At 34.9% G+C, this 26,125-nt stretch overlaps 1 long non-coding RNA gene across 1 annotated transcript in view; it reads left to right on the top strand.

Annotated features, from left to right (window-relative positions):
* The window catches only part of LOC138238177 (uncharacterized), a 135,666-nt gene extending 110,003 nt beyond the window's left edge, over positions 1 to 25,663 (top strand). Inside the window, exon 4 of the long non-coding RNA XR_011189316.1 lies at positions 25,600 to 25,663. This is a non-coding gene — a long non-coding RNA (uncharacterized lncRNA). The remainder of the gene's footprint in view (positions 1 to 25,599) is intronic.
* Positions 25,664 to 26,125: the final 462 nt, after the last annotated feature.

Here is a 26,125-nt window from a genome sequence, read left to right as displayed (position 1 = left end):
GAAATGGGTACAGCATCTAATCAATATCTAATGTTGCATCTAATCAATATCTAATCAATATTTTTCTAATTGAAAATAAGCAATATTAATAGTGAACAGTGCATCTCTGGACATTGCTTTCAATATTATTATATGTAAAACAATTATTTGTGGCTTTAGAAGAATTAAGCATATTGAAAGCTTTATGGCATGTTTTAGTTATGTTAAATTTGGCTAAACTTGCACAGTAAAGTTAAGTAGCCATATCACTCTGCACTCTGCTTTCACAGAAAGGTTAAAACGATCAATTTTCACAAAGTATATAAATGTACAGTAATATGGTCAGAAGGAGCACGTAAAAACGTTTCCGAAATAACCACATGTAAGACTTTGATGCTTAAAATGTTAAAGGAGAAATTGAGTACTGGTGTGTATTTTTTCTTTAAATTACCAAGACCAGCCATATAAAGTACAGTTTACATAATATGTTCCTAAATTAATATAATTTATGACCTTCAGATGTGTTATGCTCCTATTCTTTTTATGCGCAGCTACTTAAATTTCCCTTTAGTTGTAAAATTCCATATAAATATTCAATACTAAGTGGATTAAAATGTTCACAGTAAATAGATTAAATGATTAAATCTTTTCACTACCGACCCATGCACCATGAGTGGCCCTGTCAGTCATTTTGGCTAGCCAATCACGTACCGCGGTACGGCGTGCTGGCTCGTAAGTAGTTGTGTGCGGTATGGGTTTGTACCGTGCATTTTGAATGGCTGCATCTGTACAGTAAAACCGAGGTCCTGACTCTCTGTGGTCATTAAAAATCCCAGGGTGCTTCTCGAAAAGAGTAGGGGTATAACCCTGGTGTCCTGGCCAAATTTCACATTGGTCCTTACCAGTTATGGCCTCCTAATAATCACCATCCATGAATTGGCTTCATTACTCTGCTCTCCCCACTGATAGTTGATGCATGATGAGCGTTCTGGCACACTATGGCTGTCGGCGCATCATCCAGGTGGATGCTGCACATTGGTGGTGGTGGAGGGGAGTCCCATTTACAGTACCTGTAAAGCGCTTTGAGTGGAGTGTCCAGAAAAGCGCTATATAAGTGTAAGCAATTATTATTATTATTATTATTATTATTATTATTATTATTATTATTTATTAAAGAGTGAATAGAGGTCCGCTGCAAAGGTGGATATGGGTAGGGATGAGATACAAAAGATGTACAGTATGTGAGGGAGAGAATGGGATTACATACATTGTGTTTTGTGTGAGGAAATGAAATCAGGAATGATTGCAGTTTACTAACAGGTGAGGCTGATTGAACTTGGCTGTTGTCATCCCTCCAGACTTTTTTGTTATTAGCTTCATTACAGATATAGTTCTACATGATATTAAAATAGTGCAATTATGAAAACTTAAAATGCATAAATAAGCATTTATTTTTATTTTTGAGCTTCAAAATTTTGAAAGTGATACTGTAATCAAATTTGACAGACTTCAAGAGAGAATAAACTTTTTTTGAAGCTCAGAATTCTCCCTGCATGTGAATAAATTCAGAAGACAGTTGTTGACATTTCAAAGATATATTCAGAATATTACCCATAGTAGGAGGAAGTCCTATATTGTAATTAAACACATGGACCAATACAAGCACATTTTCTGTTTGTATGATTTGGGCTTTGGGCACATTGAACATACAAGTTTTCATTGAAAGGTAGACCTTTTTGAGTCAGAAGCTAAGAAGATCAGAACAAATTAAATCTGAGGATAACTAATGCTGAGGGAAGATGAATTATTACGCAGTACAAGCAGGCAGAAGGTACAGTATCTATAGAAAACCAAACCATTAGCACAGGGACGAATAGCTTTTAAGGGCTGCATTAATGATAATTCTTTGATTCATAATTATGAGTCAGAAGTCATGAAGGTACATGTGTAGGTGTTGGAGAAGGGAAGATGTAGGTCTTTCTTTTTCCTTCTCTACTGTTGTGAACACTTTAAATAAGTACTTTTGACATCAATGTGGAAAGACTGAGAAACCTCTGGGGGTGTTTATTTCACTAGCAAAGAAGAGACAATTCAAAGACAAAGGAAACATATATAGTTTAATTCAAAGTTACTAAAAATCTGTATAGAACCCCACAATTTCAACTAAGAAAAACAAATATTTTAAGCAACCTAAAAGTCAACTTACAGAGCCATTAAAATATATTTAAATATTTGGACACATTTTTATTGTACGTATAGCTAGCTTGTGTCTCTTTTAAATTCTTGTTGATGCTAATCAGTTTAATAAGACCAATTGCTTGTCAGCCCTTTCAAGAAGAGTTCGGAGAAGAGTTCTGTTCTGTTTTTCCAGGATCTTGTCATGAATTGTATATTTACAGCTAATATCATTAAGCCTGTACACTTTGTTCAAATGACGTTTTTAATGTGTCTTGATAATTTAAAATATTAAGATATATTGTATTTATACAGTAAATCGGGGGATCCCCATCTAAAGTTTTATATTTTAGCTAATAATCTCAAATTCAATCCTTCATAGCATTTTTAAAATAATATTTGCATGTTTTGGTGGCACCATGTTCAACATTGCTACCTTGCAGCGCTGAGGCCCTGGGTTTAATTCTGGACCTCAGGTGCCATCTGTGTGGAGTTTGTATGTTCTCCCTGTGTATACATGGGTTTCAACTGAGGCACTCCTGTGTCCTCCCACAATCTAAAGGCATACTTGAAGGTTAGTGTAAACGGTTTCTTAGAAAATTGGCCCTGGTGTGAGTGTGTGCACATTTGTGTCTCTGTGTGCCCTTCAATGGACTGGTGTCCCATCCAGGATATGTCCTGCCTTGCTTCCATTGTCTGCCATGGTTCTCCAGCTCCCCACAATCCTCTACTGGATCAAGCGGTTAGAAAATTGATGGCTGATTTACATTTACTTTAAGAACATTATATGAAACTGCATATGGACAAAGAATATATACTGTAAACATACTGTAAGTCTCTTAAAGATAATTACAAATTGTATTAAACAAAATCATTTCTTGTTGCACTTATGGTTGGGGGCTATTGCACTTAAACCTTTTATTTAAAAAATCTTGTAATTGTGTATTTGGTTATACATTGTATTACGTATTTGGTTTAATATATACAAGACATGGTGTAGAGTGCAGATACAGTATATTAGTTTAAGTAAACTGTCAGGGGGCATTTAAAATGGCAAAAGTATTATTTAATTGACCCAATCTTGTTTAATATTTAAGCTTGTAAATGTTACAAATAAGAAATGGGCTTTCACTTATTTTTGTTCCCATTAAATTGAAAGTTGAGATATTTTGAAAGCAGCTCCTGATTAAATATACAGTATAAAACTCAGTGGTATTTAATGGCTTGAACTACAATACCCCCCACCACAACTCCCCAAATGCCAAAAGTTGAAATGTCTGTGTTATTGTAAAAGAAAATAAGTCAACTGCAACACTGAGAACTCACAATCTCAGCTGATGTAACCTTTAGCCAGTACTTAAAGTACATAAAAAAAAAGATTTCTACATCTTTAGTAACATCCATGGCATGTGTGGCTCCAAGATTAATCGGCCAATGTTGTAGTAAATGTGGGTTCGAAGGGTGATTTTTTCTCACTGTTCTGTAGATTATTCTACATTTCCAGGTTACTTCACTGATATGGTTACTGTTGACTACAATGATTGCTCCTAAACATTTAAATGGAGTTCTCTTTGTGTCATCTAACTCCATTTATGTGTAATAGTTAAAATTGTGGAGATACTGATGAAGTAGTGTATTAATAAAGCTCTCACATCGATACAATGCCTGACTGACATGATCAGCTAGACTCCTGGTTTTCTGTGCCATTTTCTGAGAAGAGCAGAAACAATGAAGACAGCACAGAAACTTTAAAATATTGAATTATATGATTAATAATTTTTATTATTTGATTCTTTTCTTTCTTACTTAGCCAGCAGCCATATCACCCTGCAACTCGCAACCGGCAACACACTGAAGTTAAGCAGGTGTGAGCCTGGTCAGTACCTGGATGGGAGACCTCGTGGGGAAAAAAGGTTGCTGCTGGAAGAGGTGTTAGTGGGGCCAGCAGGGGGTGCTCACCCTGCAGTCCAAGTGGGTCCTAATACCAGAGTATTAGGTAGTGATGGGGACACTGCACTGTAAACAGGTGCTGTCCTTTGGATGAGATGTAAAACCAAGGTCCTGATTCTCTGTGGTCAAATCCCAGGGTGTTTCTCAAAAAGAGTAGGGGTGTAACCCTGGTGTCCTGGCCAAATTTCCCATTAGCTCTTACCAATCATGGCCTCCTAATAATCCCCCTCTATGAATTGGCTTCATTACTCTGCACTCATCCCCACTGATAGCTGATGTGTGGAGAGCATTCTGGCGCACTATGGCTGCTGTTGCATCATCCAGGTGGATGCTGCACATTGGTGGTGGTGGAGGGGAGTCCCCATTACCTGTAAAGTATTTTGAGTGTCCAGAAAAGCACTATATAAGTGTAAGCTATTATTATTATTACTTAATTACTTTATTATTTTTTTAACTCTGACCACAGTAGGTCATGGCATCCAGAAAGTTAGCATCTCAGTTTCATGACCTGTATTTTCTTAATTTATTTTTGTAATTAATTTGTATTATTATTTTATTGTAAATATTGAACCTTACTGTATGTTTGAGGGTGTTTAGCATTTAGAAAAGCAAAAGTCCCAGAACATGTTGATGACATGTACTGTAGTTGAAACCAACAGTCTGGCTTCTTTAACAAAATGGTTAGGTGAGATCCTCAGATCAATTAGCTATATGAAACTATACAAATTAGACTGGCTGAAATGCCTCCTCTCATTTGTAACATTTCATATGTTCTTATAAAGATGAACTTAAGTGTTTGCTTGTTGTGACATTTTTAATCTCACCAGCAAAAGATTTAATAAAGCTAAATTAAATTTGGTCTGGAATTTGGTCCTGATTCTAGCATAGCCAATCACACTGCTTCATTATTATTCGTGGTGTGCTCTTCGTCAGGAAGGAGATATTTGCTGAATATGCTGTCAGAGAATTAAAAGTGAAATACAGGTGAGCTTTAACTCAAACACCTCAGAGTGCTCACTGACAAAAAAATCAGTTTGTAATTACTTAGGCAAATAGTAAACAAAGGTAAAATATAAACATAATATAGATAAACTACAAGAGTGATGACATTAATAAAAATAATAAAATATGAAGTATCTGTTACATGTATCCCAAATGGTGATATGTAATTAGAGATCTTGCTGTATACCCAATGAAAACAAGTAAAAATAACTAAGTGACTGCTTAAGGCATTTTCAGGATGTGGAACTGCAATTTGTTTGAAAGTGAAATTGCATTTGTGCTTTCTTTTCAGCACTGTTCTGTTAAGCCTTACCCTCTGTGAATTGATTTACATGTCAGAGAAAAAAAAAATAAAAGCACGGTTTCCTGAATTCTCTGAAGAAATAAGTTGGGCAGCTACTCTTGTAGATTAGATTTGAAAAAGCATCAAGCAATGACACCATTAGACCTCTGAATCTCAATTAAACTGTCTGCCTAAAGCAATGCACTTTGTTTGTCAAGCACACTCATATTAAAAGTGGCCATGTATATGCTTGATTATTTTCATATAATATGCTTTGAGGCTGTAAAGAATAATAATAACAGCAGGGTATCACTTCAGAGAAAAACATCAGTGTATTTCAATTACATCATTCATGACTTTAGCTGAACTGGTAATGTTTAATGTACACCAAGATTTTTTTTTCCTTAAGGCGTTCTGCACATGCTTGTAGAATGATGTTTAGAGTCTATAGATGCTTAAAATAACTGGCATTTTAATATAAATTACAGGTTAAGAGGGCAAAATCCTGTCATGAATTTATGTAACTTTTACTGGCATTATGTACAAGCCTTTTTATATCTATTTTATTTTTCAGACACACTGTATTATTTTAAACATTGAAAACGGATTTCAGATTGAGCTAAAGAATTTGTGAGCATTGTGTAATTTGTTAGGGAACAGAAAAGTAAAGGTTTAAATAAAAAACATCTACATTCACCAAAATGTCGTATAGCACTGAGGATGTTACAAAGCGTTACAGAAAGTCTAGCATTCACATTATGCATCATTGACAGAGGGTGGAACACCACTTTCCATTTCACTTAAATTTCAGTTTATTGATTTTTCTTTGTACCAGTCACACAAATTTATCTTTGAAAGTAGTCATTACAGCTCTAAAAAACTAAGAAAGAAACAGGAAATTGATAAGCTGTTCATTAATAAAGATTATGGAATGTGTGAAAGTAATGATGATATAAAATGACTGATGTTCACTAGGAAGTGAGTCTTATAAAATTACTTATAGGAGCCACAAAGAATAATTTGCCTCAGCAACTTTACTTAAATCTCTACCAAATTCTTAATAAATATTTCAGTAAATAGAATTATTTTCTAAAGCAGCTTTTTCAGGACAGCATGTTACTATAATTAATTTAAGAATAAAATAGATAATGATGGCCCCCCAACTCTTGACCTTCATAGAGAACATAATAGTATATCTAACTGATTCTTAAGGCATCAAATTGTACACAATTCTGTGACAGTGCACTATAACTAAATACTCCTTTATAATAAAAAATAAATTATTTTATATCATGCTACATTGTGAATTTGAATCTAAGCATTTTTACTGCTACAAAAATGTTTTAACAGTATAACATTTCAAAAGTCAATACTATACAACATTTTGTTTTGCTTACATGCATGGTGGTCTTCACAGGGCTATGTAGGAATTAACTGAAAATGAGATGTGTTTTCAAAGAAGAGAAGACGCGCCCACACTAGATGGCAGAATTGCAGTTGTGATGAAACACCAGGCCTTCAAAAAGCGTCCTTATTTTTGCACTTAAAGGCTTTTACAGAGCTCCTTATAGATCTTGTACTGCTTTATATACCCCTTCAGTCCTAATATATTTGCCAGGTATTGGAAAATGATAATAAAATCAACTGATGTTTTCCCACCTGGACTAGTTCCTTTAGGACACAAACATAAAAAATACTTGTTTGTACTGTATGATGAAACACAATATAACAATATGCAATATACAATAGAACACCAGTTAGTGTCTTAATATTAAACCAGAGAGTAACAACAAACATATAAAACAATAAAACATATGAGGATAAAACCCCATTTGGTTAAGATAAACAGTATCTAAACTAGAAGGAAGCCTTGTACATTCAAGTCTTTAATTCTCATATAACATTCAACATATTATAGCATGATTTACATGTCAAGTTATTCCTTCATCTCAAAAAATCTCTTCTGCTAATACATGTTCTGTGAGAAAAAAAAAAGAATTACAGAAAAGATTCTTAAAGCTGTCAATTCTTCAAGTTCAAGGCAGCAGCTCACAGGATGCCACAGTCACAGGAGCCCTTTTCCAAACACCAGCTGCAATACGTTCAATACAGTATGTACCAATTACACCAAAACAACCAAGACAAAAGAATGTTGATTGCGGGACATGTCATTTTCAGAAACACTGCTAATTGAGATGTGCATTGAGGATCCTGAGTCAATAACAAGTTAACATACAGTAGTTTCAGACACGAGTCAGCGAGTCATTATTCAGATGCAGCCATTCAAACTGCACGTTACAAACCCATACCGCATGCAACTACCCAAAAGCCACTGCATGTGGCATGATGGCTTAAACTTGTGCCTTTTAAGCCTGAGGTCGGGTGTTCAAATCTAGCTATTGCCACAAGTTTTCTTTTAATAAATAAACATTTCTTTAAAAAATGAAAATAGCAAATATTATGGACACTATATTGACATTTTTCATATTTCTAAATATCACAACACGTTCGAAGGTAAGTCATTTATTAATAACAACGAATAATTTCAAACTGATATTGATATTATTACTCAGAATAAATATTATCTACACTATATTGAATTTGTTGGTATTTTTAAATATCACAAAACACATTTTAAAGACCTCGTGATCATCTTAGAAACAGATACAGTAAATCACATTTCCCTGTCTTCTTGTGGTGTAAAACGTATTAGCAGGTGATTGAGATAACAATGTATCGCCCACTGTTCAACTTTCTTGCTATGACTGATACCTTCCAGCTTTCTAGTCAACCTTCCTATGGATAAATGAAATGGGCACCATCAGAAGAGAAATTCAAAGACGTTTGAAAGAAATTCTTTCAGCATCTCTGTCAATATCATCACCTTTGGAATCCCTAGTTGGAATAGTCCTTCAAATGCATCACTGTATGGCTCCACAGATTTATAAGGCACTAATTTTGAACAATTTCTGGTTACAGACTCTACTGTCAAATTCAAAACAATCTCCTGCCTCATCTTTAATCTTCTCCAAAGGCAATCATGTCTAGAATACCCTGTCTCATAGTACCCAGTCCTGTTTCTATAATAATCTTTTTTTGCACCTCAAAACCTATTTCGTACAAAGATGCATTTATAATTTCCTCTCTGGAACTTCCTTCTACACTTTTAAGGCCTTCTAATATATTTTTAATTTTCTTTAAATCACTGCACTTTTCTTTCCTTTGAGGTATAAAAGTGTACTTATTTCCATCTCTCATCTTTCATCCTTTCATTTTACCTATTTTATTTTGACAGTACCTTTTCCTATTAAACTCTGACATCTCTTTGACTCACGTCTTTCTTAAAAAAGCTTTTTTCTTTAAACTTAGCTTTTCTTTTTTGCTAACCTCCTGACTTCTCCATTCCTTCTCTTGTCTTACTTTTCTTACCTTTATTTCCCTTCATGGCAGTAATTCACGGTAAACTGGCATTATGGATGTGACATGTCTATAAGTACAGTCAATAGGTACATTTTTGTTTATAACAAGGATTTTGCACCATGCGTTGAAAACATAAATAAGCTGGTAAATCAGGGGACATGGCAACATCCCAATAGTAACTACTGCAGTGGAAAACTGGAAAGGTAGAAAAGGTCCTAATCCTGTAATTGTGGGAAAACATTCAGATCTTGAGCAGAAAAGGGATTTAATCTAAATGAACAGGTGCCATGGCAACTGGTGATTGGAGCTGAATTACTCCTATGAAAAGCTCAAAAGCAAGGCAAAAGAAGAATACTAGGTCATTTGTTCACCTTTCTGTCTTCACCAGCTGCCCTCAAAGCCATTAAGCTCTTGGAATAAATCATCTAAATTTCACTAGCTATATTCATTTCTCTTTGCTTCAATACCATTCTTCCCGAATGCCTTGTGTATCCTAGAAAATAGGTAACCACATAAGAAGGGCTACAAACAGGACAAGACTATTGGTTGCCTGTTACCGGGAACCGCTTCTATATGGAGCACAATGTTTTACAAGGTTCTTACTGACATAATGAGTATAACTGGTACATTTTCTCATTTTGAGAATGTCAGGGTGCATATCTAGCTTAGGTCAAAAATAAATTTTAACATTCTCTACTATACTGAACTATAAAAACAAAACCCATTTCACAAATTAACATAATTGTAGTGGATCTTGAGAAAGGAAATGACAGGTTAGGAGAAAAGTTGAACTGCAAAGCACAATGTCCTGTTTGTGGCCTGCCTGAAGCAAGGCAAAGGATAATGGGTTAGACACGAAAGAACCTCAATTCACTGATAGAAATGTGGTGTCAAAAACCAAAAAATGACTGTACTACAAAAACTGCCCTATGGTGACATTATTAGACTTCTGATTCTTCCTTTTGAGGTTTGACAAATGCACTCCGAGTTCTTTTAATTATGGCAAACACATCTTATCACCACTACAACATTGATGATATCTAGTGATGGCTGCTTTCTCATGCTCTCACTTTTCCAGGGTGTGGGTTAATTAGAGTATCACAACAAATATATTGGTTTGGTAAACCTTTATTTCAAAGTAGTAAGCATTCACAATAAACTCTTCAATCAAGGTGATGGTAACTGCAGTCCTTTGTTATAAAAGTGCTTTTTTAGCTCCAGCACAGAACAATAATTACACATCCATGACATGATCCTGTAAGCAACCAGCCAGTCATTCTAATTGATATATACTGTACTGTACATAGTTCATAGTTCACAGTTATGCAGGGATAACTTCTATATTCAGTTTACAATGTTCCCCTAGCTTTTGGCCTTTGTTTTACCAAAGCCAAACCATTGAAACCACTTGCTTTCTATCATGAACAGTATAAACAAAAACTCCTCAGGTGTGAGGTTTAACTCTACATGTTCTGCAATTTTTTTCTTTCTACTTTCGGTGTGGTATGAACCTGTAATTGTTCCGTTGCAGCCTTTATTTTAATGCAACTCAGTAGAACTACTTCCTTTGTAGCTGTATTTCTAAGAAAAAAAAAACTTTAGCTTTTGTTTACCTATGCACTGTTACTGAAAGGATAAAAGAATAACTGAAAACCTTCATTTAACCTTAAATATCAGGAATGAAAAAGCCAAGGGAATGAATGTGCACTGTGTAGAACGAGGCTTTTATTGAGTCACAGTCATGTACCATCATTAGGAAACTAATGTAAACTGATAAAAGAATGGCTTCTTTGTAACTGGGTTTTGTAAATGTAAATGTTTTTAAGAGATATTATACTTTAATTCCCAAATTATTAACTCAGTGTTATGTGCTTGGTTATGAGTACAACTGTGTAAAATTTTCTGGAATGAGCACTGTCTCTCAGGGTTATTTTGTTTTGATTTCTTTTATTGAAATAATTTTTCCCCAAATATTGCTATAGATTGGAAAAAGCTGAGAAACTGCTTTGCAAATATATATTGCATGTGAAAGAGAAGATCACATTGTTTGCAAAAATATGTATTTAAAAAAGCAAGAGAAAATACAATAAACAGCATGATAAATAGTGGAATTATCAGAACTATCTTCTTTATAGTCTTTCTTAAAATCTTTTAAAATGTTTTTAAATACCTGTAGCAATCAAGCCATGACAGATGTTAAGAACTTTAGAAAATGTTTAGGTACACCACATTAACATGGATAGAAAGAATAGTTTCCCACTTCAGACATTTAGGTACTTAAAATTATTGTGTAAAGTTGAGAAACTGCTTTCGAAATATACCACGTTTTTAATTCCAATGTGTTTTAGCATTATATTTGAGATTGTCACACACATAGCTAATTTAAAGTGCCAGAATAGCAGGAAAAATTATATGCTTTGGGCAATACATCTTAGGAAACAGAAGAAGCATTCCCATGATACATGAGTGCAATAATTTTGTTCTGAAGCTATTATACCCTCATACGTGATATACAGTGAATTTAACATCAGATTCTAAAAGACTGTTTAGAAATATAAAACACAATTAAAGAGACACTAGCATTTGTGATGCCCTTGTTTCCATTTAGCAAATAATTCCTGGTGTACCGAATCCCTGAAGGAAAAGAACCTGTTGAAAGTGTGAGAGATAACCCGATGTTCACTTAAACTAAGTGGAATTCATTTTTTGGATGTTGGACACCATCCACAAAGAGATGTAGATCCATTATTGTTTCTTCTTGTAAATTTCAAGATAAAATAGGAAAACATTTTTTCCATTATTACTTCATTGAGCTAGCTGAAACTACTGTAAAACCACTACTTTAACCACTTTCCTGATAAATATTCAGATCTGTCTTGTTAAATTAACAAAGACAACTGCTTGTCTAAATGGTCAGATGTGTGCAAGTGGCCAGTAGATTATGATCTGACAGCTACATGAAATGTGAAGGTATTGATTTAAGAATATTTCAATATTCAGGTGATTTTCACACAGGTTTCCCATTAGATAGAGAATGTTGGATGTTCTTCTTCTAAAAAATTAAAACAACAAGAGTTAACATGGAACAGCTGAATTATCCTGAGGGAAAAAAAGGTTTTGTGGTACAAAGAAAAATGTGATCAGTATAATGACACTCAAGTCTCCTGTTTGTAACCTTGGGATGTTTTTTATTTGTAAGCAGATACCATATGAAAAGTAATAAGTTCAATGCAAACATTTACACCATGATAGAAGTGAACTCAGGAGAGCTACTGAAGAGTGCATACATGGTAAAGAAGAGTCACTCCTGGTAAAACAGGACAATAAGCTTATCTTAATTTTGTTGGGGGTACTGTATTAGTCAACAGTCCAATTCAGCTACTGCCATTTTCACTGGACGACATGTAACAGTTATAGAAAAAGCTTGAACGAAAGATTAGGTACTGTTTAATCACATAGGAATTTCAAATTTCCACTGTCACGAACAAGCCAAGATCCATTCTATTATCCCTTTGAATAGTATGGCAAGCCAATAACTATAATTTGTCTTGCAATAGAATTTCTTGTAGAACAGGTGATTCATCTCAATCATCACCCAACATCCCAGAAATGATGCCCTCATTACTTTTGAACATTAAGGATATTAGTAAACTGTGAAAATGTTATATTCTTCCTTTATTTCTCAATTTTAAAAATGTATTTTGTAATGTAATGGCTTTAATTAAAGCAGGATTGGCATGTAACTCTGTAGCCAAATGAAAGATGATAATTCAGTTTTCAATATACAACAAATACTAAAGTATTTGCTTCAACATTAATCCACTTTGCATGGCTTTACTGTGTGTTTTAAAGTGGTAATTTGTTAAGAAATGAAGGACTTGGCTCACATTTAATTGTTTAAGTTCTTACACTGTTGGGAAGTTTCCATTTCTAAAATTGTTTTAGTTACAGTAAATATGGTACAGTATACAGCAAATGTGCAACTGGAAAAATGTTTTGACTAACAATTACCTTTTTTTTGTTGTATCATAAATTCCCTTTTCTTATAATGATTCTATTTAACTTGCATCATCTCTCATGTGTGGCTTAAGTTACTGTAAGTAATTTTCTTTTTTTTTTTGGGGGGGGGGATCTTAGACTAACCCGAGTTTAGTTCCGGTGTCACCTTGCCCAAGGCAATATAAAGCATTCTGCATTGATTATTAGTTTGCTGCAAGTACAGAGTCTTGTCCTTCAATGTAGTGTGAAGAAAAAAATTATTTAGTTTTTTTCAGGTAGATATTGTTCAGTCCGTTTTGATGTAGCAGATCAGTTTTTAGTCTGTTTCAAGAGATGTCTCTTGGTTGATTTATTACAAAATCCATAAATAATTCCTTATAAGTAAGAATTGAGATGTCTACATGAAAGAACCATTTCTTTGTAATAATTTAAACTCAAACCTTTTGCACAAAAGTCCATTAGGTTTGAAGAATACATTAACTATATTTGCAGTGATAATACATAAATTGGATACTGTACAGTATATACAGTATTGAGATTTAAAGCTGAAACCACTAAGAGATTCTGGGCATTTTACTAAGATTTCACAGGGTTCTATTTACTGGGACTACTGTACAGAAATCATATTCAAACTTGTGGGTGACAATACATAGAAGAAGTCCCTCTTGTTCCGCTTTAATCTTTTACATAAAAAGTATAGTCAACACCCTATATAGATCCTTTCATGTCATTAAAGTGCTGAAAGACAACAAAACAGTCAAGAAAATTATCTGCATTTTTTATATTACATTTGTTCCTTCTTTCATGTTTTGTGACTTTTTATGCATTTTCTGTTATTTCATCTAAAATTAATTTCTGGAGAAGCTGACAATCCACTGTACTACAATTAAAGTAGCTCTTGAACAGCATTTTCAAATTCCAAAGAGAGAAAATGCCGACTTAGATGCATATCAAAAAATGGTCTGCAGCTGATGATTTGTGTAAAGAGGTGATGCAAATTTAATTCCTCCGTGGCAGGAAGCTTTAAAGATGACTTTTTCTAGAAATCTGAATTAGCAATTAAAATAATCTAAACAACAAAGTAAAAGTAGATTTAATAAATTGCACAGAATAAATGAAGATTGGCATATTGTATAATAATTAAGAACAAACTTATAATAAAATAAATATAGGTGGGTAGCTGCGTCAGCATGCGTAGGCTGCAAAGGAACAAGTAATAGGTTTATTCCATGCTGAAAAAAAGTAGAAAGAGAACACAACGTTTCAGCCGTGGAGCCTCCACGGCCGAAATGTTGTGTTCTCTTTCTTCTTTTTTTCAGCATGAATTAAACCTATTACTTGTTCCTTTGCATAAAATAAATATTATCACCGTCACTTTTCTTTTCTTCAGTTTCTTTTTAAGCAGGCGAATTGACCACATAATGACATAGCTAACATTATGAGTTGAATCCCAATTGTAAACTGTATTGCTGAAAGTAAAAAGACGATTTTGAAATGCCATGCCAGCAATGTTATAGTCAACACCCACTACACTATAAAGCATTTCACATCAAGTGAAAAAAAAACCAAATGACCTTGATAGATGAGCCAAGGAGTGGGTGGCAAAAGTTATCACCTGAGAGAAAGTACAGAGGAATTGGAGAAAGGAATATAAACAACAAGACCCAAAATCTACAAATGTCCCTTAAGGTAGAGCAGAATGAAAACTAATTTCAAACAACCACCAATATTCTTATTCAGTCTAAATTAATCATTTGTATGTACAAAAGACTAAGCTCTTGCCTTGTGTATTTATTTTACCAAACACCAATGAAAAAATAACAACATGGGAAAAGGTTTTGCTTTAGTATTGTTCCTGTACAATTCAATTCAATTAAACTTTATTGTCATTAAACTTACACAGGTGCATAGTATAATGAAAAGTGTTTCTCATAAGTCACTCAGGTGCAGTATATAAATAGGACAGAAGATAAGACAATAGACAGTAACACAATAGCAATAACAGTAACATGTAATAACATAACATGACATAAACATGACATAACATAAAACAGAGCACCACAGTACAGTACAGATGCAGCCATTCAAAATGGGTGGGGTATTTAGCGGCATACCACGGTGGGCGTGTCGCGGTATCACGCAGTATCACGCGGTTAATCGCGTCATTTGACGTCATGCCGGAAAGTATCCGGCATCACCTTGTAAAACCGCCAGGGGGAGCTTAACCTCTCATGTACAGCATTTGAGCTTTTAAATTTGAACTGTGTATTACAGCATGTTAATCATCAGTCATTGAAATGTTGGTATATTTTATGAAAGCAAGATTGCTCAGTTGGACAAAAGTACACAACCTACCTTTATTAGAAATATTTATGCATCAAAGCCTTTACCGAAGATATTACTAATAGTATTAATAATGAATGACTTTGGACAAGCTGTATACTCAAAGTATAATTTCTTTAGCACATTTGTACAAGCACTTGGAATCTGTCCAAGCCCTACTTTGTCAGGCATTTTCCTTTACTTCAATGGGCATAAAAACTCCCTTGCTTTTAACAGGGCGTTTCATAATTTCTAACTACAAAAATGATTTAAAATGCGACACTTATCATTCAACTAGAGCTCAAAATATCACAAGGATCCTCAAGAGCACAGCAAAGACTGTATTAAAAGACTTGTATGAGATACATGAGAATCCAGGCTTTTTTATCAACGCTTTCTTTTCCATATACCAGATATTATGGAACCACTTCAGAAGGGTGTCAGCCAGTCAGATTCCAGGAATCGGTACTTTAAAGGAAAAATACACACCAGTATTCCATTTCTCCCTTAACATTTTAAGCATCGAAGTATTTAACTAACATGTGAAATAGCATGTGAAAAAGTGGTAGTTTTAAGCTTTTCTGCTAATATAATATGGAATCGCGTATCTAAAGAAATTAATAACGATATGATTATATTCGTGTACTGCGACAGGGCTGTGTAGGGCTGTTTCGCCTCTCTCTTCATGTGACTTCCCTTGTAGCCCACTGGTCTACGTGCCTAATTACCAACTCACAGGTTGTGTTGTCAAATCCAGCTGGTGCTGGACTTTTCTTTTAACAAACATTTCTTCGAAAAAATAGAATAGCAATATTATGGACAATCAATTTACTTTTATATTTCAAAATATCACAACATGATCGATTCTAAGTTATTTTTGATAACAATGAATAGTCACCTTCTTCCCTTCTGACAACGATCCCTGCTTCTGCTTCCTGCTTCTATTGTGTGTGTGTGTGGGGGGATCCCTTCAGATCTCCCTTCAGATTTAAAAGGTTATTAATCATAACTTCGGTGTCGCATCTTACCAGTGCAGCTGATCTTTTGCTGCCTGGGTGGGTCAGCTATCACAAAGCTTTAGAGAACCTAACATTTCTATTATCAACAAATTGTAAATTTGTAATAGAGTAAATTTTTATAGAGAAATGGAGGCTGAACAGTATGCGTTACAATATAAACATTTATACTGATTTAAATCATGTTTTGATTTAAATCGCAAACGCGTGTTTAATTATGTTATGTGTTTTTTTAATCATAATCAGACTAATGCAACATAAATTGATACAGTATCTTTGTCTTCTAAGTATCTTAATAAACATTCAGCATAGCTTTCTACCCGTTTAGATTTGTTTTTGGATCAAACGTGGAAGGATTAGATTGTAATCGTTTTTATTTTTCAAATACGTTTTAGAAAAGTGTAATCTATACCTGCCCAGACTGTACGCCTTCCTAAACCCCGCCCTGACCACTTTCACTCCTGTCCTGCTCTCCTCCACGCACCTCAGCCGGGCGCTCTTCAGCCTCTGCCCGGGACGAATGTATATTTTGATATTTACATCCGGCGCAGCACCGAGGGAGTGTCTGCATTTATAACTTAGTTTTTAAAATTAGTCAAGCAATATGAAGCATCTCCTTTTACTTTTAAGTCCCTTAAATACATTGAGCACAGCTTTCTCACCACTTAGATTACTTTTTGATACCATCCTTACACAAAGCAGAAACTTCTTGTATTTTCCGATGACATACAGTACAAGTGGAAAGATTACAGATTTTAATCGTTTTTAATTTTGTTACGTTATACGTTTTAGGAACGTTTCATCTAAACAAACACCACAAAACTATTCTCGATTGTATTTCTGAATGTTATGTTACACCTACAGTAGTTCACTGCTTTAAATACATCGAATTAAGAAAGTTAGGTGCAGCACTTTAGATCTTTTTTTTCTGAACCAGGGAAAATCTTATCATGTTTCTCTATAACAATAATAAAAAACTTTATTTTACATATCACCTTTAAAAGTGGCATCTCAAAGCAATACAGTAGATGGAAAAACAGTTAAAAGGGACCAAAGTAAATACCGGACAAACGCAAACGCTTTCTACGAAGCATTTCGTTGATCCGATCACAAATTCTTTTCCAGTCGCATGAAGTAAGGTTTGAGAATCTCTGATTCACCATGCTACTAATGGATTCCCGGAGATTGCAAGGCAAGGCACTTTTGCCTCTGGACCCATCGAAATTTACAGTCGTGGTCCACCACCAGTAAATTTCAAAAGTCACAAGATTTCGAAACACGAGGGCGGGGTAGCGGTCGGCTCTTGCCTAGGTGTAACATACAATATAATTATATCTTATTAATTTCTTTAGATACGCGATTCTTTTAATACAGTCTTTGCTGTGCTCTTGAGGGTCCTTGTGATATTTCGTGCTCTGGTTGAATGATAAGTGTCGCAGTTTAAAGTGTCGCAGTTTATTTATGGGTTGCAATTTAGAAAAAGTCAAAAACCGCACTCAAAATGCAATTTAGAGCTTTCTGGCAAGAGGAGACTCCCAAATTTATAATGTAACATGCCACTGTTTGTGCATGAACAACGTTATACTGAGATTTCCTTAGATACGCGATTAAAAAAAAAAACAATTTTGAATCCCCGGCGGAACACATTCCATAAGAATCAGCGCTTTTACAGTATATATCGCCTTTAAAGGTGGCTTCTCAAAATGCTTTACAGGATAAAATCAAGAACAGCAACAACAACAATATTTTATTTCATTGCACTTTGAAAACCAAGTAATAACTTAACTATATGTGCAAACGTTTCATATGTCGCTGTTGTGAATGTCTGTGGAGTGTATCTTATTTGCCTTACGTCCTGGTTATCTCGCTCGCCCTCCCCCCCTCAATTCAATTCAGTTCAATTCAATTCAAGGTGTTTTATTAGCATGACAGATGGGTACAATCAGTGTTGGGTATTTACTTTGCTTTGAGATTCCACTTTTAAAGGTGATATATAAAATTCTAACTAAAATAAATTGATATCTTTTTCTTCTAAGTATCTTAATAAACTTTCAGCATAGCTTTCTCACCATTTAGATTTAGATTTTCTTAACTAGTATACTTTAGATCTTTTTTCTGAACCGGGGAAAATCTGATCATGTTTCTCTATAACAATAATAAAAAAAACATTATTTTACATATCGCCTTTATGTGATATCACCTTAAGGACGCGCAAAGAAATTTAAAATAGTCTTCTTTAGGTGTGAGGGTAGGAGTGGATCGCAGCAGGCACAATCGGCAAATTAGGAAAACAAAGAACAGGACAGGCGAGACGTTTATCCAGAGAGCGAGTGATCAGAAAAAGGAACAGCTGTTACACCCAGGTTTTACGCTCTCTCTCTGCTGAATGAATGAAAGCATTTTATTAAAAAAGCGTTTGCGTTTGTCTGGGTATTTACTTTGTAATCTGTGGTTTACATCTACTGTATTGCTTTGAGATGCCACTTTTAAAGGTGATATATAAAATAAAATGTTTTATTATTGTTATTGAGAAACATGATCCGATTAAAATCTGTAATCTTTCCACTTGTATGTCATCGGAAAATACAAGAAGTTTCTGCTTTGTGCTAAGACATTAACGAGAACAACCCCCCTCTCTGCGGGAGTGCTGGCTGTGACGAATTAAACTGGTTTCACAGGTATTTTCAAAGTAGGAAGTACAGTACTTACTAGTTAAGAAAGCTAGGCTCCTCAATGAAATCGCTTTAACATGCTAATGCATTGGTGTAACAGTCCGGGCGTCGCAAGCTTTTAATGTCAACTCGACTCAATTGAAGACAATGAACATATTCTAGCCCTAAATGAATTAATAGCAAACATGGTTTACATAAAAGACATTTTTCCAAGAAAGTTTATAATAATACGATCTATAGTTGAAATCTGAGCCTAAATATAAAGATAAAGCATTTTCAGAGAGCAATCACGCTGTGTTTATGTAGAAAAAGCGATTAGGTTTATGAGCAATCTAATTACTTATTCGTTTAAAACGCTATATAAAATAAAGTTTATTTAAAGTTGAATGATAAGTGTCGAAGTTTAAATAAATTTCTTGGTTGGCAATTATGAAACGCTCTGTTAAAAGCAAGGGAGTTTTTATGTCCTTTGCAGTTTGTTTGAAACTGAACTTGTTTGAATTGACTGAGCTTGGTGCTGTACCACACAATGTCTGTTTTTTTTTTTTGTGCTGTCCTTTGACAAAACAAGACTCGCCAGATAATGTGAATCAAAACCTGTTTTTCTAGCTTTTAAAGTCGTTCGATGTGTAAGCGGGAACACATCATTATATCTTTCTATATATTATAAATATATTATTTCAGGAAGCTTTCTGGAGGTCTGGCTTTTTTTCTGGAAAACCATAACTCTGGTCTTGTCCAGATTGACTGTCAGCGCTCAGGTCTGACAGTGCTGCTCCAGAAAGCTTCCTGAAACCGTCGGATTATGAATGAAGAAAAGCATCTTATTAAAAACACGTTTGCGTTTGTTTGGGAGCTATATTATGTATTTTTCATATGTAAGATATAATGATGTTTAGGGAGAAATGGAAGACTGATAATGGAATGGAATGAATGCTAAGTGTCGCAGTTAAAATAATTTTCGTAGTTAGAAATTATGAAACGCTCTGTTAAAAGCAAGAGAGTTTTTATGTCCGTTGCAGTAAATAAAAGTGCCTGACAAAGTAGGGCTTGGACAGATTCCAAGTGCATTTTTGCAATTTACATTGCATTGTCCAATGTGGTGCTGTAATACAGTTTAAAATACAGTAAGTCTAAACTGTATCAGCTTTATTTATGGGTTGCAATTTAGAAAAAGTCAAAAACCGCACTCAAAATGCAATTTAGAGCTTTCTGGCAAGAGGAGACACCCAATGTAACATGCCACTGTTTGTGCATGAACAAAGTTATACTGCTATTTTCCTTAGATACGCGATTAAAAAAATAAATTTTTGGAATCCCCGGCGGAACACATTCCATAAGAATCAGCGCTTTTATATATCGCCTTTAAACACATATATTTAAACACGCGTTTACGATTTAAATCAAAACGCGATTCAAATCAATATAAATGTTTATTTTGTAACGCATAGGTGACTATTCATTGTTATTAAAAAGACTTAAATTCGATCATGTTGTGATATTTAGAAATATAAATTTGTTTGGTGCGAGTGAGGTTTTATTTAATCTCTGACCAAGGGAAACATTTCATTTTTTCAAAGAAATGTTTGTTAAAAAAAAAGTCATAGTTCCAGTGGGATTCTATCGCAGACCGTGTGACATGGGAGTCAGGAACCTAACCCACAGTGCCACCAGCAAGGTCACATGCAGAGTGCTGAAAAAGCACTACAGAAAAATTATCGACAGACAATGTACAGCGTGTACTATTCTTGTGTTGCGGTACATGAATATAATTATATCGTTATTAATTTCTTTAGATATGCGATTCCATATTATATTCCCTTTTAATCAAATTCTAAAAGTATGCTTGTTGACTCCAGTATCTCTTTAGTTAAAGACTTCGATGTTTAATATGTTTAGGGAGAAATGAAATACTGGTGTGTATTTTTTCTTTAAAGTACCAAGACCAGCCATATACTATATGTTTATGTTCCAAAATTAATATCGTTTATGGCCTTCACACGCGTTACAGTATGCTCCTATTCTTTTTATGCTCAGCTACTAAGATTTCCCTTCAGTGGTAAAATTCCATATGAATATTCAATACTACAATGGGCACAGTAAAGACGTTTACTGTAAATCTTTCTACGACAGACCAACGGACCACGAGTGCCCCTGTCGGTCAACCAATCACGTACCGCAGTACGTGATGACCGGCGTCATCTTGCGTCAAAATGCTTGACGCCGTAGCCAATTACCTCAGATACGTGTCTGTACTGCGCACTTTGAATGGCTGCATCTGTATATAATGGCATAGTTCAAGCCCGCTATCCACTGCTGTTCAACAACTGCCTGTTGTTCTTTTTACATAATTTGACAGATTGGGGATGCTGGTCACTATGCCTGGGCTCTTGTTTTAACTTAGTGTAGACTGTACACCTAGGCAGAGTTTTAATGCTTTTGTTAAAGTCCTTTCATTTAAAGAGTGAAGAAAAACATAAATTACAATCTACAACATAAACTAAAAAATAAAACACTCCTCCATCTTTGGAGTCTTATGCATAAAGAATTGGTAAGATAATCCATTTATGAACCTACATTATTGTAAAATAATTAGCTTTTCTGAAAAAAATGTTCCTTTTATCAAAGTTTCTTTCCAGAGCTTATAGGCTTTTCTTCAACAGAACTCTTCCCAAAAAACAAAAGCAGATATCAAAATCAGAGGTCCAGCACTCTGTAGAGTGTCAAACAAATAATCTATAGTTTTCCACACCTACTCTACTACACTTTGACTAGAGGCTTTAATTTGAAACACCTGCGCTTAAAAATCCTAAGGAAGTAGTAAGATATTCAGCTTTTTTTTCTTTTGACCAACTGGGAAATGTAGCTCATGCTTCCTTTGATGATACATGTAGATAGAACTACACATTGCTAGCAAAAATGTTAAAAGAGCTAAAAGACTTTTACACACTATTGCCCTACAAGAATCATCCTGTATCACCTTGCCCCCACTTGTTACAATATATTGCAAAGAGCAGTTTGCTCCTTCTGCCCTGATACACAAATCCAAGTCACGTTTCATGCTAAAAATGCTTGAAGTAATGGTTTTAATTAAAATATGCATTTTTTTAAGCTCAGCTGATGATTGTGATTTATTCTGAAGAACTTGAAAAGACTTGGATAAACTGCTCAAGGGGTACTGATGATTTGTTTTTGTCTTATTCTCTTACAAAATAGTTAGGGAACACTTCATTTGACTTAATTAAGCACTGGTAGAAAATGGTGGAATTTCCAGGCTTTTAGTGAGCTCAGTGTACCAGCATTTATTCCTAGATGATCCTCTTTCTGCAGTGAGATAATTGAAGTCTTGGCATAATGCAGGAGGTGGAAGTTTGACTTACCCCTGACAATTTCAATTAAGTTCAGCATATATTCACTCAGATCTAAGTCTGATTTCAATGCTGTGTTTCTTTCCATAGATGATTGCCAACTTTTCAAAGACTTGTGGTATTCAAAAAACAATAATCAACTGTCGTTAGCATGCCAGAAAATGAACAAGAACACAATGTTATGACATGTATCTATGCTATGTCCACACATACTGTACAGTAGTACACATGTACACACACATGCTGTACAGTACATATATCAAAAAGCAAGAACAGGTTATTTGTTGCATTCAAGTTTGGAAAGGCACTGCCTTAGTTCTTCTGTATTGCCATTATGTTTTACCTATGACTAGCTCCATTTATCTATCTCCTTATTTAAAAGAGTGACATGGCACTTTAATATAAGTATTGCAACAAAACATAGTAAATTACAGTATATTGTTAGTGTCATTGATATGTCTATAGAAAAAAAATGTAGTTCTATTGTCCATAACAATATCATACTATTTAAAATGTGGTTTTACAATAACATTTTACATGGCTTAAGTATTGTGCTGCACTGTGACTGCGGTGTAATGAAGAACAACTGACATAATAATAAACGTTGCACAGAAAACAATGATTCTTAGAAATTTTACTGTATTACTGTTGTCTCCCAGGATAATATTTTACAAGATTCAACTGAAATTACTTTACTTGGATATGGGAGATATGGAGGACATCTGGAACATCTAGGGTAAATTAGGAACATTTAGGAACATTTGTATACATTGGAAACACTTGGTTGCAGTGGAGTCATTTGGGCACACATGTCATTAACATCATCAACACTCAGCCACTCATTAGTAGCTACTGCTACTTAAATGAATTAAATTGATATTAACATGTATTGACATAATTTTATTCTCAAGAGCATGAAATTTGACTTATACTATCCACAACCATGGATTCGTAAATCCCCTGCAGAAGGGTGAAAAACAGCCGACTAGGTCATCCAATCCGTACTCTGCTGGTTGAGTGCCACTCTAGTCTTTAGGCATGTCAAGGTTTTAGGGATAGAGAGAGATGCTACTGTAGCCTCTCACTGACAGTCATTCTCTCAAATGACGTTGTCCAGTTAGCATTGAGCTGAACTGGGACAAAGTGTGTGCACAGGATGGTAGCTGCTCAGTTGTGGAAAGTCACACAAAAAAATAAACTCTGCTCCCAGCGTAGCTGCTACTGCTAAATAATACTATATTCAGGTGTGTTGATGAAACCCCAACCATATTGCTCCAGTGATCAAGTCCTAAATATGCCCTGTGTACCCAGTGAATCCAAATGTTGTGAAATGTTATCAGTGTAACCCAATGTTTTCTGATGCTCTATTATGTTGCCTTCAGTATGTTGTACCTTAATGTTCAGTAATTTTCTATGATCCTTAAATAACCTCAATGTTCCCAGTGTACACAAATATTCCCTTATGTTTCTAGTGCATGGTGGTAGCTACCTTGTTGCAAGGTCCTGCAGGCAGAGTTCTGTCTTACGTTTTGGCTCACTCTCTAACTTGACACTTTGGAAGAAAGTCCCAAAATGTGTCAGGCAAGTGGTTCTGTTATCACTCAGCCCAGCTGGTTCGGCAGAGAGAGGGGAAGAGTTAGCATCACTTTTTAACAGAGTAAATACTGTACAGATGTTTCCAGTGCATCCAACCATTCTATAATGTACTGAAATGTTCCCAGGGTACCCAATTGTTCCAAGTGTTCAAACTTTGCTCACTGCCTACACATACTGTATGCTACCTGTAATACTATTTATATTCATCCGTCTTATAGCTTTCTTTCTTATTGTCTAAATGGTCTTGGAACATTGTTTAGAGCATGTACAGTTTTCCTGAAGAACAGGCTATGAAGAAATATTAAACATTATAGAATGTATAAATTAATACAGCAATAATACTGTATAATATACTGTATACTGTAATTGGCTATTTCAAATGAAGCCTATTGTACTCTTTGCGAGCTGAGGCAGTTGGTAATGAAACACCATGTATAGTATCTTCCCATAAAACATCTTGGTTTTCATATTAGTGCCTCTGTAGTGCAGGTTCACAGATTTTTTTAATAGGAACTCAACCAAATCTCAATACTTATTCATAGTGACAAGGTTATGATATAAAACTATAAGTGATTATGCTCTCAGTATGTAAAACACACTGCACATTAAGGATTCACTGTACCACCTGGCAGTTTTACAGAGCAGTGCAGTAGTGCAGTCCTGCATTAGATTATTTGAAAAGATAAAAAGGTTTCAACATACCTTGGCATGTGTCTTGGGGTATGGCGTGTTACACCTCGAGCATTCTGTATGGCTGCATCAGTAACTTCACAATCATGTTCCAATGGGCATAGTATAATATGATTAGCTAGTATTTTCCCTCTCCCTTAGGATTTCACCTCAAGTGTCTTAATGTGACAACTAGACAATCATTCAGTCATTGCTTCAAGAGGTGAAGAAGGCTTTATGAACAGATTTTTATTGACAGTGACATTCTTCTTGTGGAGTGGAATTTTACTGCAGTTTTTTTTTTTGCTTCAGTGATATTGTAACCCCTGATTTATAGGAATCTATAAAGAAAATCTTTGAGACAATGCTGGAATAAAAAGAACCATGTGTTTTAATAATGGTTGGCAACATTTAACATTTGCTTATATACTTTTGTACTTTTCATCACAGAAAGGATTTAAAATAATTCAGAATAATGTATCTGCAAAGTTACAATGATCTATTGAAGTGTAACCTGTTCTGAGATAATAACATAAGAATATGTACACTTAAGTGGAGGATTACTGGCCCATCTAGGAATTAGCAATACAATTAATATATGTGAACAGCTTGAAAAGAAAATAATACATTAAACACTTGAATTCATCTCAAGATAGATACATTTTTATTATGCTGTATTAGGTTTGCTTGTGACATTGTGGTTAACAGTCTTAATGTGTTTTAATATGAAGAATTCCGAAGCCATGACTGAATAAATCCTAGTCTTAACTGCACTAAGCAAATCATGAACTGCCACCTTGATAATTTCAGTCTAAATCACCTAGACATGATCCAAGTGGACACAGGATTTCATCACTTTTGCTCCGGAAGAAATAGTACTATCTGACATTCCATGGTTTATGGAGAATCTTTTCATAATTGTTCACCACTGCTCATTACATTTTAGAAAGCCTGAATAAAGGAGTTTTCTAAAACAAATATTTAACTGCTTAGATAAAAAACATTTGTTTTTTTTAAATGTGCATGATATTGGTGAGAAATGTGTAAACATTAATCCAGTAACAGTTACCAGAACAATAATGTTTTAAAGGGATACTGTACATCACAAATTGGCACAATTTAATACCACTGTGTCTGAAACTTTTAAGGTCCCATACTGGTGGCACCACCTGTTGCGGTCGTCCATATGAGGAGATGACGAAAGGGAAAGGAGACAAAAGCGGGGTAAGAGCTGGAATCCATGCCAGGCTGAAAGCCAATCCTCACAAACTGGCTCTCCCATCAATTTTCCTTTCCAACGCCCGTTCTCTGGAGAACAAACTGGATTACCTAAGATTACAACTGGCGACCCAGTGTGAGACGAAGGAGTGCTGTGCCCTTATTTTTACGAAGACATGGCAAAACGACAATATCTTAGACACGGCCATTCAGCTAGACAGAATGATCCTCCTTTGCTAGTAGAATTTATAACGGTAAAGTGTTGGCTTTTTTATTTACCAAAGGAGTTTACTACTGTTATGGTTGTAGCTGTGTACAGTACATCCCACCCAGTACCGACTCAAAAGAAGCAACTTCTAATCTTTCTAATTAGAAGTTATATATTTGAATACTGAATCTTTTAGAGATAAAAACTTTGAATGCTTAATTTACTTAAATTTCTGTTCCCGTTGCTTA

This window comes from Lepisosteus oculatus, chromosome 4, assembly GCF_040954835.1.
Source record: "Lepisosteus oculatus isolate fLepOcu1 chromosome 4, fLepOcu1.hap2, whole genome shotgun sequence".
Lineage (NCBI taxonomy): Eukaryota > Metazoa > Chordata > Actinopteri > Semionotiformes > Lepisosteidae > Lepisosteus > Lepisosteus oculatus.
Note: the sequence above shows the minus strand (reverse complement) of the source record. Positions and strands in the feature narration are given on the sequence as shown.